Raw genomic sequence first — 16,414 nt, 5'->3', positions numbered from 1 at the left:
AATCGCTCAGACAAATAAGTTTGGTTACAATTTGCAGGTGATAATGCTGCTTGCTTCCTGTTTACAATGTCACCTGAAAGTTAGAACAGGAGTTCGTGTGGCACTGTTGTAGACAGCATTGCAAGATATTTACATGCCAGATGCGCTAAAGATTCATATGTCCCTTCATGCTTCAACCACCATTCCAGAGGACATGCATCCATGCTGATGATGGGTTCTGCTTGATAATGATCCAAAGCAGAGCGGACTGACGCATGTTCATTTTCATCATCGAGTCAGATGCCACCAGCAGAAGGTTGATTTTCTTTTTTGGTGGTTCGGGTTCTGTAGTTTCTGCATCGGAGTGTTGCTCTTTTAAGACATCTGAAAGCATGCTCCACACCTCATCCCTCTCAGATTTTGGAAGGCACTTCAGATTCTTAAACCTTGCGTCGAGTGCTGTATCTATCCTTAGAAATCTCACATTGGTACCTTCTTCGTGTTTTGTCAAATCTGTAGTGAAAGGGTTCTTAAAATGAACAACATGTGCTGGGTCATCATCCGAGATTGCTATAACATGAAATATATGGCAGAATGTGGGTAAAACAGAGCAGGAGGTATACAATTCTCCCCCAAGGAGTTCAGTCACAAATTTAATAACGCATTTTTTTTAACAAGCGTCATCAGCATGGAAGCATGTCTTTTGGAATGGTGGCTGAAGCATGAAGGGGCATACGAATGTTTAGCATATCTGACACATAAATACCTTGCAATGCCGGCTACAAAAGTGCCGTGCAAATACCTGTTCTCACTTTCAGGTGACATTGTAAATAAGAAGCGGGCAGCATTGTCTCCTGTAATCGTAAACAAACTTGTTTGTCTTAGCGATTGTCTGAACAAGAAGTAGGACTGAGTGGACCTGTAGGCACTAAAGTTTTACACTGTTTTGTTTTTGAGAGCAGTTATGTAAAAAAAAAAATCTACATTTGTAAGTTACACTTTCACGATAAAGAGATTGCACTACAGTTCTTGTATGAGGTGAACTGAAATACATCTAGTGTAAACCTAAACTATGTACTCCCAGGCTAGTCTCTGGGAATATCTTAAAGTATATAGGATCATCTCCTGCAAATTTACTCACATGAGTAGTCTCACTGAACTCAATCACAGTAAATAAGATCTGTGCCTGCTATTATGTGTTTGCAGGATTGGGTCTATAAAAGGCTTCTGTGAACATTACTATAGTTTTGTTTACTGCTCTCTTTGTAAACTTTGTAAAATACTGTTTGTGAAACTGGCATACAACTGTGGCAGTGCAAATCAGAAAGAATGTTCCTAAAATATACGTTGTACATCTTACAGATAGAAGTCCTAATACAGATAAACACATACAATTGCTGACTTCTGCAGAAGAGGGAGCTTCCCACAATGCAGAAGACAGATTTTTGAGTGAATTGAACACTGAACCTGATTGTCCTCTTATTACTATGACTTCAGTGAGTATTTTGAATGTGACAGGAATGCACGAATGAGCCCTTTATTGTAATAAAATATGAGACTGTTCAAGAAAGGTCATTATGGAAGTAAGTTGGTTGCATTTTATATTTTATTATTTTTATGCCAGAATTAAAGATTTACCACTTAAGATAGATAGGATAGACATACCCTCAGTTTGTGTTTGCAGACTTGCAAAGGATGCAGGGGTTTGCATTCTGGCTTCTGTAAAGTGTTTGATCAGAACCCTTTCAGTGTAATATGCAGTAAATAAATAAATCAATGTAAAACACATTGCAGAGATTAGAAAAAAATTTTATAGACAGCATTGTACAGACCAGGTAATGTGCCTCAGTTTAATGTAGTACTTAAGCACATGTTTAAGTCCATCCCTATTCAGCAACGCATTTATGCATGTGCTTAATTATTATTATTTATATTACCATAGCACCTAGGAGCCCTAGGCATGAAGTTGCATTGATGTGTGTAGTCCCATTGGTTTTATATGAGATGGTCAAGATTAAAGATTAAGATGGAATAAGAGGATTTCAATAAGGCTACCTATGTAAGTATGTAATACACAGTTTGAGTGAGAGTTGCGGAATCAGGCCCTAAGTAGGCAGCAGCCACATCTTGCACTAGCTGATGTTTCCAAGTGGCCTTCAAGGGTAACCTCCATGTTACAGCACATAGCAATAATACAAGCTGAATGTAAAGGCATGAATAACTATGGCAAAGTCTATATACTAAAGCAGCAATATGAAAATGCAAACATTCATATGCTACCTTCTGAAATAGGCAGATCTTGCAAAAATGGAGCAAGTACCACCTAACCTTAGGTTGAAAAAATAAAATATATTATAGTATAGTATATTCAGAAGCATAGTTATCTGACCATTGAAAATCCTTCCACCAATTCCTCCTCAAAGTTTCAAGGCCATATATAAATCAGCAGAGAGCATGAATATAGGGTGTGTTGTTTATCATCACTGTGACATATGGATCAATTTCCTGCCATATCCTTGAGAAACCTTTTTCAAGAATTAAGTTTAAGTAGCTTTGGATTCCATTGTATTAAATGTAAAGTTTATACGTTATTGTGGAAAGTGTTGAGAGAATCAAAGGACTATTTTAAACAATGTGCCAGACAAGAAGGAATTGTGGGGACAAAGTTAAGCAGATTTCCTAGGAAATACCTGAAGGGAGGTGAATGCAAATTCCCACCTCCAGACACAACCTTTTGCAGCTGAGGAGGGAGCCAGTGTCTGCTGATCACCTGTTACTTGAGGACTCGATCAAAGGCCCAAACTTTATATAGGAAAGAATAAACCGTGCATAGTTGTTCTTGTTATGAATGGCTGTTCACCTACCAGAGCCTTTGTTGGAGGTGGGATGATCTCTGGCAAGCTTAGTAGCATTTGTGTAAGTTCTTTTATTGTGTTTATTATGTTTTCTCTGTAATGCTTTCACCTTAAGAATAAATGTGCTTGCTTAGAAAGGGCTCTGTGGTAACTTATAACTGTTGGCAATTACATTGTTCATAGTCTTTGAAGAATAAGCAAAGTATGGGTGCTGGCCTGGTTAGCCAGTCTGGCTTGCTGGGAATAACACAGTGTAGGCAGGGAACTATGCAGCCTGGAAAAAGCTCAGTCAGGTGTGAGAGAAACACAGGTCTCCATCCAAGAGAGGTGCTGGCTGAGGAGCCAGAATCCTAAAAGTTTCTGCCCTTGGTGAGCCCCGGAGAGGAAATACAGTTGCTCAGAACTATGACAATTACTATTTCAGTATTGTTAAACTCAGTGGATAATGTCTCAGTATGTGTGGCTAGAATATGATTATCAATTGTCAAAATGTAAAACATATGATCCAGTTAAATTTTGTAAGTTTCTGAATGATAGCTCTTTCTACTTTTATTGTACTTTTGGTCAAAGGATCCCAAAGAATTGGCTAGTGGGAGCCGCGATCGGCCGAACCTGCGGACGCGGCAGGTAAACAAACCGGCCCAGCCCGCTAGGGGGCTTACCCTGGCGGGCCGTGGGCCAAAGGTTGCCGATCCCTGAGCTACAGGAAAAACATGCTCTGAAGAGAGCTAGGCAAAGACTACAGAAATGTTTCTACAAGTATTTATTTTAATTTTAAAATATATTTTCCTTCAGCCAGTCTGCACCCCTTATGGGTTTGCTTTCTGTGAAGATTTGAGCCAAAATGTCGACAGAAGGCTAGTATCAAAGTCATAGAGGCACATATTTGTGGAAAGTGAATCTTTAATACACAGGTAAGTATTGTCTAGAAAATCAGCATTAGGTAATATGATATTGCTTCCATTTCCCATCTGACACATACAGTTAAGCAATACAGCTTGAACTTCAACTACTCAAAATGTAGAATAAAGCATCCAAAATTGTATTTGTCAAATACACCTCTACCCCGATATAACGTTGTCCTCGGGAGCCAAAAATCTTACCGCGTTATAGGTGAGACCGCGTTATATCGAACTTGCTTTGAACCGCCGGAGTGCGCAGCCCCCCACCCCCTGGAGCACTGCTTTACCGCGTTATATCCAAATTCGTGTTATATCAGGTCGCATTATATCAGGGCAGAGGTGTACATTAGAATAGTATATTTGAGGAATACTTTATCTGCTCACGGGTATTCCATGAGCAGAAAAACAGGCTGAATTTGTGAAGTTAGTTATTTGTTACAACTTATTCACACAGCTATAGTTCTGATCCACAGTCATTTCAAGATGGTTCTGTTTAAAAACTGCATGTATGCAGATTAGTACTAAGACAAGTTAAATTAACAATGTAATCACTGTTCCCAAACATCGTTTTTATTGCCTGTATAAGAAATATGAGGTTTCTAAGGAAGAGCAAGAAATTGTAGAGACAAAAATCTTTATTTACAGGGTACCTTTTTTGAATTTAGAAATATATTTTTGAGGAGCAATCTTGATGTATGAGAAGCATTATGCGTTACCAGTAGTGAAGACAGTCAATCCATTTCATAGTTATATGAATACTCATTATATGGATATACATAACTAAACCATTAAAGTTTCCTTTTAAAGCTACTCATTTTTTAGAAAGTTAGACTTAACCCCTCCCCCCAAGTTATATATTCTATATTACAGGTAACATAGAATCATAGGACTGGAAGGGACCTTGAGAGGTCATCTAGTCCAGTCCTCTGCACTCATAGCAGTACTATGTATTATCTAGTAATATCTAGTATTATCTAGTATCTACTATCTACGATACTAGTATAGTATCCTACTATAGTATACTATCTACTATACTAGTATTAAGTATCTAGTATTATCTAGACCAATGGTGGGCTTCCCGCAGCTCCCATTGCCTGGGAACAGCGAACCACAGCCACTGGGAGCTGTGGGCAGCTGTGCAAATGTAAACGAACGGTCTGGCAGCCCGCCAGCGGATTACCCCAATGGGCTGTGTGTGCCCCGTGGGCCGCAGGTTGCCCACCACTGATCTAGACCATTCCTGACAGGTGTCTGTCTAACCTGTTGTTAAAAATCTCCAATGATGGAGATTCCACAACCTCCCTAGGCAATTTATTGCAGTGCTTAATCACCCTGACAGTTAGGAAGATTTTCCTAATGTCCAACCTAAACCTCCCTTGCTTCAATTTAAGCCCATTGCTTCTTGTCCTATCCTCAGAGGTTAAGACAAACAATTTTTCCCTCCTTCTTGTAACAACCTTTTACATACTTGAAAACTGTTATGTCCCCTCTCACTCTTCTCTTCTCCAGACTAAACAAACCCAATTTGTTCAATCTTCCCTCATAGGTCATGTTTTCTAGACCTTTAATCATTTTTGTTGCTCTTCTCTGGACTCTCTCCAATTTGTCCACATCCTTCCTGAAATATAATATAATATATGGAGACATACCTATCTCCTAGAGCTGGAAGGGACTTTGAAAGGTCATTGAGTCCAGCCCTCTGCCTTCACTAGCAGGACCAAGTACTGATTTTTGCCCTAGATTCCTAAGTGGCCCCCTCAAGGATTGAACTCACAACCCTAGGTTTAGCAGGCCAATGCTCAAACCACTGAGCTCCCAGAACTGACACAGTACTCCAATTGAGGCCTAATCAGTGCAGAGTAGAGAGGAAGAATTACTTCTTGTATCTTGCTTACAACACTCCTACTAATACATCCCAGAATGATGTTTGCTTTTTTTGCAACAGCGTTACACTGTTGACTCATATTTAGCTCGTGGTCCACTATGACCCCCAGATCCCTTTCCGCAGTACTCTGCCTAGGCAGTCATTTCCCATTTTGTATGTGTCCAACTGATTGTTCCTTCCTAAATGGAGTACTTTGCATTTGTCCTATTGAATTTCATCCTATTTACTTCAGATCATTTCTCTAGTTTGTCCAGATCATTTTGAATTTTAATCCTATCCTCCAAAGCACTTGCAACCCCTCCCAGCTTGGTATCATCCGCAAACTTTATAAGTGCACTCTCTATGCCATTATCTAAATAATTGATGAAGATATTGAACAGAACCAGACCCAGAACTTTTCTGTGAGCAGAAAGTAAAGCTCTCCCAATTCCTGTTTCTTTAGAATAGATTCATTGTGGTTTTTGTCACAGATGTAGGACTAACTGCACCTCTGTACCCTTTCTAGTCTGTCTGAATATACCCACTCAGTTGTCAGTTGAGCCTTTAGCTATCCTGGAGTGGAATTCCAGAATTCTCCCATACTCCAATTCCGTCACAGCTTTAGAAGCCCGTGCTGTATTATGGGTGGGTGAGTACAGGGGCTTATAGAAAAGCAGAAAGACTCTGAATGCCAGAGTATCACATATATCCATCATTATACAGGAATACCTAAATCCATGTAAAACCTTACTCAAGTTAAAAAGATTTGTGGCAAAAGCATAATAGCACTAATAAAAAATAATTGGGCATATAAATACAAAATAGAACATAACTCATGAATAAAGATAAAATCAAATTCAATCAGTCTCAGTGTCATAAGCAACTAGCTTCTAAATAAACAGATTTATCTTGAGATTAATTATCTTCATCTCTAATTATTATTCATGTCAGCTTTGATCTATTATTGAAATGCCTAAACTTATTAATCATATATTATCATAAATCTGTTCATAATCTGTTCAATATCTTCATCAACGACTTAGATATTGGCATAGAAAGTACGCTTATTAAGTTTGCAGATGATACCAAACTGGGAGGGATTGCAACTGCTTTGGACGATAGGGTCATAATTCAAAATGATCTGGACAAATTGGAGAAATGGTCTGAGGTAAACAGGATGAAGTTTAACAAAGACAAATGCAAAGTGCTCCACTTAGGAAGGAACAATCAGTTTCACGCATACAGAATGGGCAGAGACTGTCTAGGAAGGAGTACGGCAGAAAGGGATCTAGGAGTTATAGTGGACCACAAGCTAACTATGAGTCAACAGTGTGATGCTGTTGCAAAAAAAGCAAACATTCTGGGATGCATTAACAGGTATGTTGTGAGCAAGACACGAGAAGTCATTCTTCCACTCTACTCTGCGCTGGTTAGGCCTCAACTGGAGTATTGTGTCCAGTTCTGGGCACCGCATTTCAAGAAAGATGTGGAGAAATTGGAGAGGGTCCAGAGAAGAGTAACAAGAATGATTAAAGGTCTTGAAAACATGACCCATGAAGGAAGGCTGAAAGAATTGGGTTTGTTTAGTTTGGAAAAGAGAAGACTGAGAGGGGACATGGTAGCAGTTTTCAGGTATCTAAAAGGGTGGCATAAGGAGGAGGGAGAAAACTTGTTCACCTTAGCCTCTAAGGATAAAACAAGAAGCAATGGGCTTAAACTGCAGCAAAGGAGGTTCAGGTTGGACATTAGGAAAAAGTTCCTAACTGTCAGGGTGGTTAAACACTGGAATAAATTGCCTCGGGAGGTTGTGGAATCTCCATCTCTGGAGATATTTAAGAGTAGGTTAGATAAATGTCTATCAGGGATGGTCTAGACAGTATTTGGTCCTGCCATGAGGGCAGGGGACTGGACTCGATGACCTCTCGAGGTCCCTTCCTGTCCTAGAATCTATGAATCTATGAATAAATACACATGAGGCTTTAAAAAAATAATAAGGACCTGCCTTGACGTACTTTACTGTCTAAGGTCCTGATCCTATAGTGAGTTCTGCATGAGTGCTGAAGTCTGCCCGACTTGAGCTCACTGCAGGATCAAACATAAATTCAGATGAGAACAACAGGTGGATATGACAAAACTGAGCTGGAGTGGGCACAGAAAGGTTTTACAGGTTACGATGAAGACAATACAATCAGGAGGTCACTTAGGTGTGTAAGTGCCTGAGCCTTGAGGTCTGCAAATGGAGTTTTGGGGTTGTTTTGAGCGAATATTTGTAAGACTATAGTTCCCAAACATTTTTCGAAGAAGTGAGCTTTGAGAAATGACTTGATGAGGGGAGGGCAGAGTCACAGCAGACTATGAACCTGGTCCAACAAACATTTTAAACATGTGAGCAGTCCCATGGGACTTAAAGTCCATGCATAAGTATTTGCAGGATCAAGGCTTGGGTCAGGAAAAGGAGTTCAGGCATAGGGAAATGCATGAATAAAGGCTTGGGCATGGATGGGGGAGGTTACAAAAGGGATAGCTAGATGAGCTGAGTGAGGAGTGTGGGGGAGGGGGCAAGTGAGCAAAGGAAACAAGAACAGTGAGAGGAAGGAAATCAAGATGATCACTGCGATGACTGGCACACTACAGAGATGTATATAGAGAGATTGATTTTAGATGATTAAAGGGTGACTATCCACCATTTCACTTACTCTATCTGAAAGATGTTCAGATCATAGGAGTTAGCCAGGCATATAGTATTGTTATGATGTTTTAAACTGAATTCTTAAAATAAATGTAAAGAGTGCTTAAGTTGCTATGTAAAACTAAGGAGAAGATGTGACACAGTTTTGTGAGTAGAATTTCAGGTGTCTGTTATTCCTAGTGTAAAACCATTCTGGTCTTATTTAAAGATAGAGTCAAAGTTCTCTGTTAAGTTTCAGGTATCTGCTTACAAAAGTTAATATGGACATCACAAACAAACACCAGACACTTTTTTGTTGACCTTTTCAAACAAACCAGTAAAATTGGTTCTTAAGTCTATCTTTGCATGGCATACCTTAAAGGGATCAAACACAGGCTAACAGACAGGCCTCAAAACATAACTGCAAATGGTGACTCATTATCATCTTGGCGTACAGATCCTCTATCTCTGTGGTTCTCAACCAGGGGGTCGTGAGCAGGTTTCAGGGGTCCAGCAAGCAGGACCAGTGTTAGACTCGCTGGGGCTCAGGGCAGAAAGCCTAAGCCCTGCCGCACAGGGCTGAAGCCTGGGGCTGTGAGCTAAAGCAGAAGCCTGAGCAACTTAGCTTCATGAGGGCCCCTGTGGCACGGAGTCCCAGGCAATTGCCCTGCTTGCTACCCCTTAATGCCAGCCCTGACTTTTATATGAAGAAAACCGTTGTTGTGGGACAGGAGGGCCTGGAGCTTTTATAGCATGTTGTGGGGCCCTCTGAAAGAAAAAGGTTGAGAACCCCTGCTCTATCTGGCAACCTGTCCCGAGAGCTTAGACAACGCAGTGTCTCTGCCCAGTCCTTGTTACCAATGCTGACTCATCAGACTCTCCCTGTAGCTTAAGCACATCCTCTCCCAGAATTCGACCCAAAAGTCTGAGCCTCCTGGGTTACCTTTTCAAAGGGCCACATGATAGATATACCATATAACACCCAAAGAATTCTAACACATTATTGCTCTCTTCTTAATCACATGAGAAATACACAGATCTTTACAAAAATAACAAACACACGCATTTCCCCTCCCTCTAGCTCACCCTTCCCTTGGGCATCCTGGGGGTCCATCTGTGTTCAGGAAGGCAGGCTTCACACTGCCTCATCAGGCTATCACGTGCAGTGTCTCTCAGCCTGAGCTGGTAAAAAGTAGCCAAGGAGCAAAGAAGTCAGGTCCTGTCCTTTTATAACCTTCCAGACTGTCATGTGACCTCCTGGTCATTACCAACAGGTGACCTTGTTGCTAGGTGATCTCTCCCCTGACAAATCAGTTCCGGCTGGAAGCTAATCCATTGTCTATGATGTTTGTATTTTAGTAGAGGACCATCTCAATTTAACCACCCCCTGTTGTTAGCTCGGCTGGGCTACACCTTGGCATTTCAGCCCAACATGGAGGTGAAGAGACCACAGAGACCACACTCAAAATGGACTTTGCTGGTTGGTCAAGATTCATAGAGACTTCATAATCTCACATGGAATTCATAAATGGTACAAACAGATTTCCAAATAGTCACACAGACCCACTGGCTTTGAACCTTGAAGCTTTTAGGGTACATCTTCTCTAGGAAAAAAAGTGTGTTCTTAACTCAAGTTAGCCAACATGCGATAAAATTCTAGTGAAGACAAGACAGTCTCCAGTTTTCATGAGTCAGCAAGTTAGACCAGTGGTTCCCAAACTTGTTCTGCCGCTTGTGCAGGTAAAGCCCCTGGCGGGCTGGGCCGGTATGTGTACCTGCCGCTTCCGCAGGTTCGGCCGATTGCGGCTCCCACTGGCCGCGGTTTGCTGCTCCAGTCCAATGGGAGCCGCTGGAAGTGGCGGCTAGTACGTCCCTCGGCCCGTGCCGCTTCCAGCAGCTCCCATTGGCCTGGAGCAGCGAACCGCGGCCACTGGGAGCCGCGATCGGCCGAACCTGTGGACGCGGTAGGTACACAAACCGGTCCAGCCCACCAGGGGCTTTCCCTGCACAACCGGCGGAACAAGTTTGGGAACCACTGAGTTAGACAATGGGGAGCCTAGGGTTTACCTTCACCCGCTAATTCATGTGAAACCTACAAACTACCTTGTCTTCATTAGGATTTTACCTCGTGTTAATTACCACGCATTAGCTAACTCAGATAGAGAACACACCTTTTCCTCTAGTGAAGGCAAGGCCTTAGTTCAAATCTTGCTGTGAATGCCTACGCATTAAGTCCAGCCAGCGTACAGGGACTCTGCCAAATGGCTATCTGCTCTAGCATCTGACCATCAGTTGACAGACTCAACAAATAAAGATGGTATAAATCTGCAGTTTTCAGATATTGTTTTCATATGACAGACACTTTTCAAACTGCACTTCCAGCTCCGTGAAGAGAGCTGGCTTTTGAGAATTGAGCTGTACTTCAAAAGGTAACCCCCTGTGTAGCAGAGCCAGATGTAGCTGAATGAAGCAGCTTAATACTTGCAGCTTCTTATTCAGGTTCTGTGTTATCTTTGGACAGGAAATATGGCCAGCCTTTCAGTAGACAACCCATCCTCCCACATGACGTACACTATGTCTAGTTTTTAAAAAAATCTGCATATTTTCCTAAGAGTTTTATTAATAATTATTTAACTCTTGAGATTTGTGTTTATTTTGTGAAATACCATTTAGAGTTAGATACTGTGGGACTTTACTATTGTCCTGTCTCCACCCTGATTCCATTTACTGATTTACTTTTGTATATTTATAATACTAAATTGCAGGAGACCACAGATGATTAAAAAAAATGTTCCTTTAGCACATTCAATAAAAGTAAGGTTTGATAGAGATAATTAAACACTGATAGAATTATGCAAGTCCTGATACTGGAAAACATTAATTCTTGTTATTTGTATGATTTTTTACCGAAGTTGCAGAGGAGGGGGAGTAAAAATGTATTTTTGGATGTTTCTAATGGGAACTGCAACAAGTAGATCAGTTTCCTGTTATTGATAAACTAGGAAATTGAAAGTTCTTGAAGCTGAAATCATTTGGATCTTTTATTTCATCTGCAGTGTATACAATCTGAACTCAGTGACTGATGGGCCACATAAGGTTCAGAAGTCATTATAGTTAAATCCTGTAGAGGTTGGATACTTGGTAGCTAAACTTTTTCACACTTTTTGAGGTCTCCTTGATCTTTCACTCCTTCCAATCCACCACATTTGTCTCACTTCACTTCAACTCCCTCTCTCCAAACAGACTTCTGAGATCTAGTATGCTTTTCTACCCAGACAGACTTACCATGTCCCACCAGTTCTTTTCCTTAGTTGATATGCCATTTGGGGGAGGGAGCATCAGTAATTAGTCTGAACTCTGTCTGCTAGACTTTGGACAACTCTATTCAAATCTATTGCATGTGCTGCTGGGGATCAAGGGACCCCCGGATGCATTTCCTTTCCACAAAACCCAATGAAACCTCCTAACCTGACAACTGAAGACAGAGACTACCATAGCTCAGCAGAACTGCCGGAGACAGCATTCAGCAAAAGGAGTTTGTCATGGCATTGGTAATACAGTGGATGGTTATTTGAACTTTCAAAAAAGATCAGATTTGTTTGTGTTCAAAATCTGGGGTCAGATTCAGCTGGTTCTTATTTTTTCCCAAACTTATTTGCCAAGAACTAAATCAGATGCTGCAGTGTAATGGTTTTAATTTCTTTTCAAAATGATATTGAATCACTGGAGTGCTTTAGACAAGATATTTATAGTATCAGCACATTGTTTTCAACCAGTGTATGTATTTTAATCTTTCAGTACGCTGACCCTCTTCTTATGTTGTCAGTTATGCTATATATGGTGGCTACATTTTCCTAAGAGCAGAATTGAAACAACATAATTGTTTGTGCTACAACCCCACATTTCAATTTATCAAAAGGTTTTTGGTAAGTGAGATTTTAATGCTGTGCATAAAGAGTTTGAGGCAACTGACAATATGACTTCTATATTTTAGATGTGGTCAAGGCTATTATGTTCTAGGATTTGTATGGGGTACATTCACAATGTGGTTTGTAAAAGCCTAATATAAAATTTTGATAATGCAAACACAGCTATTAAAGATGTTAGAACTTCGGGATTTAGAACAAGGTCACCTGGCAGTGTCTAATGAGACCACTCTCCTTAATACAAGGCTAATTATTTCTTTGTGGAACACATTGTAACAATAATCACCAATCTTCAATTTGGAAAAAAAACATAGAGAAAGAAAGAGAGAAAGAGAACAACATTTGTCAACTCAAAAATGTATTTGCAACAAAGATCGGTTAAGTTAATAAAATTTTATGATTTCCATTCCATTAGTACATTAAGTGTGAGTGGTAAACACTCTTTGCATATTATTTTATGTATTTCACTGTTTAAATAACTCTGCACTGTTATTAAATGTGTTGGCTTAATTATCCAAAAACTCAGGAGAAAATGATTGTTCTTTTCTTTTCTTTTTTTCATGTTAAACATTTGTGTGGGTTAGGGAAAACTGAAAGATACATCATATATGATTTACATGACACTTTGTTAAGTCATTTACCTTCTTCAAATGACATTTCTTTGATAGGCACAACTGAAGTCTGTCATTAACCCTCAAAATTGTTATGTTTTCAATAGTTAAAGAGCCTAGATTACTTTCAGTTTAGATTATGTGTAAGAGTAGCCACTAGACCTGGGGTGGCAATTGGCCCCTGACAGATGTATTAAACTTTTGTAACACTGACCTATGTCAGGTACTTGGGCCCAGGAAATAAAATTCAGTCTCTTACAAGTACTCCTGCACATCACACCTTTATTATATTAAGGGGGGGAAAACAAATGAACAAAAATAAAATTTCCATGAGAAAGAAAGCAATCAGCATTTCTCAGTCTCTAAGATCTTCCATTTGAATCCTGTCATAATTCTTCCCACTGGTAGATTTTGTACATTTAATACTCATTCATAACTTATTTTTTTCTGATATAGGTAGCTATTTCAATCATTAATGTGTTGGATAAAGAGAATAATTTATCTCATACTGGTACCCAAATCTCCACCTTCCTTCCCAAACCTCTTCAAGCAACAACGATAGAAATGTACTATATTTCATGAATATGTACTAGTTTGGGATAGTCTTATTTATAGACTTTCCCTGATACCCAGCTATAATTTCTATAGCTAAAATTAAGTAAGGGGAGTAAGACTTTGCATCCCCAAAGGGCTGTACCTGGTCCTTTAGACAGACACCCAAGAATGTTTTTTGATTCTCTTATTTTAAGAAGCCTTGCCTGTGTACAGTGAATGGAAATTGTGACTGCTCATTGTTGTGTTTGGTGTTTTAGACTGCATTATACTGCTTGTGTTGCACTAAAGCATGTTGGAGTAAAATAGTATGACTGCTTTCCTCCTGGGAATCTCAGGACAATGAGATCTGGGTCTCATGAGGGTATCCCAGTGAGCAAAGTCTTTAAATAAATAAATTCCTAGATGACCATCTAAAGAAACAGATATTATATGGTGAAGCATCTCAGTCAAAAAGTAAGATATACACAATCAATTAGTGTTATACAACTTCTATTTTCCAAGTTAAAAAGTAGTGGTTTTTTTAACAATGTGGATATGAATATGTTCATTAGACAAGCTTCTAAGAATGTGGTAACAGTATGTTTTGAACAAAAATATGTCTTTTCTATTACAAGTGAACTACTACTCCTGGTGTACTCTCAGCATCTCATAGTATAGTACATAGTGATTCTGTATAATATATGTGTATAGTCCTAAAAATAATACTAGGGTTTGAGTCTGTAGTCTAATATGCATACATGTACCAGACTGGAAGGTAGCTAATGTAATGCTGATTTTTAAAAAGGGCTCCAGGGGAGATCTGGCAATTACAGGCTAGTGAGACTAACTTCAGTACTGGACAAATTGGAAGAAATTACAGTAAAAAGAGAATGATCAGACACATATATAAACATGGTTTGCTTGGAAAGGGTGAACATGGCTTTTGTAAAGGGAAGTGATGCCTCCCCAATCTATTAGAATTCTTTGAGGGAATCAACAAGCACGTGGATAAGGGTGATCCAGTCGATATAGTATCCTTGGATTTTCAGAAAGCCTTTGATAAGGTCCCTCATCAAAGGCTCTTAAGGAAATTAAATAGTCCTGAGATAAGAAGGAAGGTCCTCTCATGGATCAGTAACTGGTTAAAAGATAGGAAGCAAAGGTTAGGATTAAATGATCAGTTTTCACAAAGGAGAGAGGTAAATAGGGGGATCCCCCAAGGACCTGTACTAGCACCTGTACTGTTCAACATGTTCATTAATAATTTGGACAAGGGAGTGAAGTGGCAAAGTTGGCCGATGATACGTCCAAAGCATGAGAGGAGTTACAAAGGGATCTCACAAAACCGGGTGACTGGGCAACAAAATGGCAGAGGAAATTCAATGTTGATAAGTGCAAAGTAATGAACATTGGAAAACATAATCCCAGTTATACATACAAAATGATGGGGGTCGCCACTCAAGAAAGCAATCTTGCATTCACCATGGATAGTTCTCTGGAAACTTCCATTCAGTGCACAGCAGTGGTCAAAGAGGCTAACAGTATGTTAGGAACTATTAGGAAAGGGATAGAAAATAAGACAGAACATATAATAATGCCACTATATAAATCAATAGTGCACCCATACCTTGAATATTGTGCAAGTCTGATCGCCCCATCTTTAAAAAAGGATATAATAGAACTGGAAAAGGTTCAGAAAAGCTCAACAAAGATGATCAAGTATATGGCATGACTTCCATATGAGAAGAAACTAAAAAGATTAGGGCTGTTCATCTTAGAAAAGAGATGACTAAGAGGGGGATAGGATAGAGGTCTATACAATCATGCTTTTTGTGTGGAAGAAGTGAATAATGTTATTTATCCTTTCACACAATACAAAAACCAAGGCTCACTCGATGAAATTAATAGGCAGCAGGTTTAATACAAACAACAAAAAGAACTTTTTCACACAGTGCACAGTCAACCTGTGGAACTCATTGCCATGAGATGGTATGATAGCCAAAAGTATAACTGGGTTCAAGAAAGAATTGGATAAGGTCATGGAGGGTAGGTCCATCAATGGCTATTAGCCAGAATGATCAGGGACAGAACTCCATGCTCAGGGCGACTCTAAACCTCTGACTTCCAGAAGCTGGAAGTAGAAAACAGGGGTGGATCATTCCATAATTGCCCTGTTCTGTACATTCCCCTGAAGCTCTGGTACAGACTACTGTCAGAGACCTGATACTGGGCAAGATGGATCATGTTCTGACCCAGTATGGTAGCTCTTATGTTCTGTGTTCTTTGGAAATACTAGCAACTTGTTAAATCAGCAACTGAATGTATATGGCAACTGAATGTACAAGTTCTGGAGTAGAATACATCTGGGGCTGTACTCTGCAAAGTGATTGTAAAACTGGCACTTTCTTATTCAACAAATCTGCTGTGACATTTTCTGACTTTAATGACAAATTGTGTTTTTAATGATTTTTACTCCTTTTATCTCAATGTAGTTAGCACAGCTAGAGACTTAACTTGATTCTCTTCCTTCTTGTGCATCAATAGGTTTGTTTAATAAATTCTTATCGGTTACTAATGTGCAAATATATTGAAGGAAATAGGTCTGAATCGATGTCACTCCAAGCACAATCTGGAGACAATGGAATTGCAGAGGTACAAGTAAAGGCCTCATGTGGACAGCAGAGCCTTTATTTCTGGTGATGACATAATTAGGGAAAGAACTCTGTTTGACTTTCCTATCCTAGGAGGGTAAATATGTAGCATGCATGTTGTAATATCAAGTGAAATAAATTAAATGTACAGGGCTGGCAGTTAGGAAATCATCTTTTTACCTGTAAACTGAATGCATTTGATATGGAAATCATTAAGACAATAGATGTGGACTGCCCACAATGCAGTTTTTGAAGAGTAACTTCACAGAATAAAGCTGCACTTTAAGGCAGGGCCAATCCCCTTGCAAGCATGAGCTGCGAGTGCATAATGCAAAAATTCCACTGCTAGCAAAAATTCAAATTTATTATCAGCGCACTCTAAATCATGGCTCTGAAGTCATAGCTGTGAAGTTTGACATGTTTT

This window comes from Terrapene carolina, unplaced genomic scaffold, assembly GCF_002925995.2.
Source record: "Terrapene carolina triunguis isolate 2854851 unplaced genomic scaffold, T_m_triunguis-2.0 Scaffold22, whole genome shotgun sequence".
Lineage (NCBI taxonomy): Eukaryota > Metazoa > Chordata > Testudines > Emydidae > Terrapene > Terrapene triunguis.
This window is presented reverse-complemented; position numbering follows the sequence as displayed.